General features: G+C 36.4%; 1 pseudogene; it reads right to left on the bottom strand.

Moving 5' to 3' along the window:
• Positions 1-1,898: 1,898 nt before the first annotated feature.
• LOC150019451 (small ribosomal subunit protein eS28 pseudogene) lies at positions 1,899-2,083 on the bottom strand (annotated as a pseudogene).
• Positions 2,084-6,072: the final 3,989 nt, after the last annotated feature.

Raw genomic sequence — 6,072 nt, 5'->3', positions numbered from 1 at the left:
CAAATCTTTTACTTATTTTTAAGTTGGGTTATTTGTCTTTTTATTATTGAGTTGTAAGAGTTCTTTATATATTCTGCACATAAATCCTTAATCACATATATTGTTTACAGATACCTTCTTCCCTTGTACAGGTTGTCATTTTACTTTCTTGAAAGTATCGTTTACAATACAAAAGTTTTTAATTTTGATGTAGTCTAATTTACCTGTTCTGTTGTTGTTGCCTGTACTTTTGGTGTCATAGCTAAGAAATCACTGCCTAATGTAAGGTCACAAAGATTTACTCCTAAGTTTTCCTCTGGGAGTTTTGTACTTTTAGCTCTTAGGTCTATGATTTATTTTGAGTTAATTTTTATGTATGGTGTAAGAAAGGGGTCCAACAACAACTTCTTCCTTTGTTCCTCCTCCCCCTCCTCCTCCTCCCCCTCCCCTCCCCCTCCCCCTCCTCCTCCTCCTCCTTCTTCTTTTCATCCCCCCCCTTTTTTTTTCACAATGGATATTTCATTATCCCAGTACCACTTGTTGAAGAGACTGTTTTTTTCTCCTTTAATTGTCTTGGCACCCTCATCAAAAATCAAATGACCACAAATGTAAGGATTAATATCTGAAACCCTGATTCTATTTTATTGACATCTATGTCTATCCTTATGTCAGTACCACATTGTATTGATTACTGTAGTTGTGTAGTAAGTCTTAAAATTGAGAAATGTGAGTTCTCCAACTTGGTTCTCATTTTTAAAGATTCTTTTGGCTATTCTGTGTACCTTGCATTTTCATATGAATTTTATGATCAGTTGTAAATTTTTACAAAAAAAAAAAGCAAACTGTAATTTCATAGTCAATTTCCAGAGCATTGCTACTTTAACAATATTAAGTCTTCCAATTTATGAACCTGAGGTATCGTTCCATTTTTTTAGATCTTTAATGTTTTTCAATGTTCTATAGTTTTAGGTGAACAAGTTTTGTACTTGTTAAATTTATTTCTAAGTACTTTATCCATTTAGGTAGTCTTGGAATGGAATTGATTTTAATGTCATTTTTTGAGTTTTCATTGCTAGTGTGTAAAACCACAATTGATTTTGTATGCTGACATTGTATCCTGAAATCTGCTGAACTCATTTAGTAGTTCTAATAGTTTGTGTGTTTTGCTTATGATTTTCTATGTATAAGAGCATATCATCTGATAATGGAGAACATATGACTTTTTCCTTTTCCATCTGGATCTTTTTCATTTATTGTTATTGTTTTTTATCTAAATGCCCTCATTAGAATGTCTAGTACAATGTTAAGTAAACTGACAGAAGAGAACATCCTTGTCCTGTTTCTAATCTTAGGGGAAAAGCATTTAGTTTTTTACCTATAATTGTGAGATTAGGTGTTGGTGTTTCATACATTCCCTTAAACAGGTTGAGGAAATTTCCTTATATTCCTAGATTGTTGAATGTTTTACCATGAAAGGTATTGGATTTTGTCAAATGTGAGATGATCATGCGTTTCTTGTTCTTATTCTGTTAACATGGTATATTACATTGATTGATTTTCATATGTCAAATTCACTCTTGGAAGAATTTCACCTTGCACTTGGTCATGGTCTTTAATATTTTTTCTGCGTTGCTGAATTTAGTTTGATAGTATTTTGTTGAGGACTTTTATGTCTATATTCAAAAGAGATATTAGTTGTATTTGGGGGTTTTCTCTTGTGATTTTTTCTTGTCTTTACCTGCTTTAGTAACAGAGTGGTAATGACCTCACAGAAGGAATTTGAAGTGGTTCCTTTCCTTCTATTTTCTTCACATACAACATAAATGCTTTATTAACAGTCGAATGTCATCCCCATGGGCCACGTGGTCTACTCAGACATCCAGGACCCAGACACCAACTCAGCGCAGCCTTCCATCCTTTCACTCTGACTCCACTAGGGTGAGCACTTCGCCCTCACGACAGGGCCTTTCACTTTGAGGATGATGGAGCGACTTGTGTTGTCCCTGAATTCAACATGCTCTTGTGTGCACCATCCCTGGGAGCAGGTCCTGCCCAGCACCTTGGTGACCCTGGCTAGCTTGATATGTTGCACACAACTATCCATAATGGTGGTGGCAGTCTGGCAGAAAGGCTCTCCTTCTATTTTTCATAAGAGTTTGTGAAAAAGGAATTGATGTCAAGATAATTTTTTTAAATGTTTGGTAGAAATCACTAAGAAAGCCATTTGGTCCTGGGCTTTTATTTCTGAGAATTTTTAAAAAATTAACTAGGTCAGTCTCTTTACTTGTTACAGGTTTATTCAGTTGTCTATTTCTTCTTGAGTCAGTTTGATTGTATTTTTCTAGGAATTTGTTCATTTTGTCTAAGCTATGTAATTTATTGACATACAGTTATGCACAATGTTCTCATAATTCTTTTTATCTCTGTAAGGTTGGTAGTGTTATCCCCTCTTTCATTCCTGAATATATATATATATATACACACAAAAAGTCAGCCTAGCTAGAGGTTTGTCAACTTTGTCATTATTTTTAAAGAACAGATTTTTTTGTGTCATTGATTTTTTTTATTATTTTCTATCACTTATTTTATATCTACTCTAATCTTTCTCATTTCCTTTTTTCTAGTTGCTTTGGGTTTAGCTTGCTCTTCTTTTTCTAGTTTGTCAAGGTGGAAGCTTCAGTTATTGATTTAAGAGCTTTCTTCTTTTTTAAAATAAATGTTCACAGCTATGAATTTCCCTCTGAGAACTACTTTTGTTGGATCCCATAAGTTTTGATGTGTTGTGTTTTTTTTTATTCATCTCAAGGTACTAATTTCTCCTGTGATTTCTTCATTGACCCATTGGTTATTTTAGAGTGTCATTTAATTTGTGCATGCTTACAAATTCCCCAAGTTTCCTTTCATTTTTGATTTTTAATATAATTGCATTGTAACTGAAGATCACATTCTGTATGAGTTAAATTCTTTTAAATGTGTTAAATCTTATTTTATGTCCTAGAGAACATTGTCTGCACACTTGAGAAGAATGGCTGTTAAATCTTTGTTGGGTGCAGTGTTCTGTACATGTTGGGGAAATTTTCTTTTAATAATCATAATTTTTGATGTAAGAAAGGGTTATTAAACTGAGAAAAATAAAGAGAGCAACTCTGGTTGAGAGGACTCGTCGTCGTCATCGGCAGCCGTCCGTCTCGAGAGACGATGGTGTAGCTTCTTAAGAGTCTATCTGCACCGCCGAGAATGGCTGTGCAGTCCGACTCGGGAGTGACACGGTATCTGTCTCCTCCCGTGTTGAATCGACATCTTGTGATGACGCTGAAGCTACAGAGCCTGGGCAGGGTAATATGGAGGGTCTGCTGTTGCCCATGCAGCAGACCCCCCCTCTCTTCGCAGCTGAAGGGTCCAAGGGAAAGACGGAGTCAATACAGCTTGGGTTCAGGTGCGCCGCAGGAGTTGCCGGTGTTGACTACAACGTCAAACCGCCTTAGGGACTCCGGCTCCGGATTTTCTGTCGGGGTTTACTCCCTTAGCCTTTCCCCTGAAGAGGTATGCCGCAAGGCAGCGGAGGTTTTTTGGAGTCAGAGTTTTCCTTCTCTGATGTACCCTGACTGGAAGATCGAACCAGCGACACTTAGCTCGCAGGCCGACGCTCAATCCACTGAGCTAAACCAGCCAGGGCTACTGTGTTAGTTACATGTATAGAAAATAAGATTTATGAGTATTCTGTAAAAACTATGTTGCCCTTACTCTCACCTCTAGACCTTATCCTTCCTTAGATTACAAGATCACATTCTTTTATTTAGACAAATATGTATAATTCCCCCTAGGTATTTAAAAATACATACTGTAACATGACACATGGTTAAATTAACAAATCAATATTTTTCAGGCTATGTGCTTCATCTTCCTTCATTAATATTTTTTGCTTCACGTAATTTAGTTTCTCCCCTCAGTATCTAGTCTCAGTCTTTTTTTTTCCCCCTGGGGTAGGGGGAAGTTTGCTTGTTTTTCACATTGTCCTGGAAGATCAATAATTGATTGCCTTTGTTTGGATGACAATGACTATTACATTGATTTTAGTAACTAAGGCTATTATTTAAAATTTTATCTCTCAGTTTGAAAATGGAGAAAAAAATTGCCTGCAAGAATAATGGAAGACAAATTAGAAGATTCTCCTGTTACATGCTGATATGTGATAATAATTATGACAATTCTCTTACCTTTCCTTACTTTTCAAATAAAGTGCTCCCTTCCTCTCTCCTTCCTTCTCTTTTCTTTCTTAATTTTTTCCTTTCTTTCTTCTATCCAGTAAACATTGTTGACCTTTTCAATTAGCCTTAGTAAATTATTTTCCATAACATTCTCCCTTAACTATATAATTATTTTCTGTGGGGTCGGGTGGGGTGGGGTGAGGGAGGGTTGTGTGAAACAACATTGTATTGGGGCTCTTTTCATTGAAAGTGAGAGAAGCTCGATTTAAGCTAATTTAAATGTAGAGACTCCTGTATTTTGAAGATCTAAGGAATATATACAGGCAATTAGAATCAGGGGCTCAGGTAATATAGTCAGGACTCTATCCTTCCACCCTGAACTCTGTATAATTTCTGCTCAGCTTGTCCACATGGAGAGATCAGCCCTGAAGCTCTGCTGGCTTAGTGACCCCAGCAGAAAGAAAAGGTCTTTTTTTTAATACCCATGTATCATAACCCAAGAATATATTAATTTTTTCTGCTTGGGTAGAGTGGTCACTCAAGTTTACCAATGTGTTTTTGGGATGGGTACGATGGTGGGAGGAACGGGAGGCAGGGGAAATGCAGTACTATGACTTTTAATTCAGTCAAGGCTGCCTGGAGTCCTGATGATGAAAAATTCAATTTAAGGACCAGCTTTATCTTTGAATGAAAATATAAACATCTTTTGAAGTAAAGAGGTAAATTCTTGAATCTGGAAGTAGAAACAATTTTAATGAGACAAATTTCTGCATCTTGGCAGAAGGAAAATTGTCTCTATCTATTGCAGAGAATATAAGGCTTCCACATGATCCAGCACTACTCTGTGATTTTGTTTAGTGAGGCTCCAAAGAAAGAAGACAACTTTTTAAATAATAGCTTTATTGAGACATAAGTCATACATTATAAAACTAACCCATTTAAAGTATTTCAATTCAGTGGATTTTTTTTTTTTTGTATAGTTACAGGGTTGTGCAACCATCACTATTATCTAATATTAGATAATTTTCATCACCTCATAAAGAAAGCATTAGCAGTCACTTCACAACCCCCTTTCCCAAACCCCTGGTAACCACTTGCCTACTTCCTATCTCTATAGGTTTGCTTATTTAAGACATTTCATGTACATAGAATGCGTGGTCTTTTGTGACTGTTCATCTGTTACTTGACATAATGTTCTCAAGGTTCATGATATATAAAGTATATATCATTATTTTATTCCTTTTTATGGCCAAATAATATTCCATTGTATAGCTGTACCACCTTTTGTTTATCCATTTATCGGATGATAGACAGTTGGGATACTTTTTGTTTATTTATGAACATTAATATAGAAGTTCTTATGTACAGACGTATTTTCAATTCTCTTGGGTATATTCTTAGGAATGGAATTACTGGGTCATTTGGCAACTCTACATTCAACATTAAAGGGAAGTGGGAAGTGAGCTTTGATGCCTTATCAGCAGTGCATTCTAATGTACCTGTGTGTCCCAGCACAAAAGGGAACTCACTGCTTCCACTCCTTTTCCTTTACTTCAGGGAACAGCATGTTATAAATGCTTCCTATTGTAACTTTTTCCATATTCTGAAAATTGTCAGGTCCTGAGTGGACTCCCTGAGGGTCAATCTAGTCCATGAGTCTTTTCCAAACAAAGGACGCAGTTTGCAGCTTGTTATGATAAGGACAATCAATGGGAAAGGAGCACTGGGGAAAATGAAAAGACGCTAAACAAAATCTGTAGTTCCACTTTGTATCACTGAGGGGTCAGTTTAGGAACTACATTAGGTGTTCCAAGCAGAAAAGGACCCCCCCCCCCCCCAGGGAATTAGGCACTTACATATCATTAAAAGGTCTGGAGAAATAAGT

This window comes from Furipterus horrens, unplaced genomic scaffold (assembly GCF_987537825.1).
Source record: "Furipterus horrens unplaced genomic scaffold, mFurHor1.1.pri manual_scaffold_2, whole genome shotgun sequence".
Taxonomy (NCBI): domain Eukaryota; kingdom Metazoa; phylum Chordata; class Mammalia; order Chiroptera; family Furipteridae; genus Furipterus; species Furipterus horrens.
This window is presented reverse-complemented; position numbering and strand designations above follow the sequence as displayed.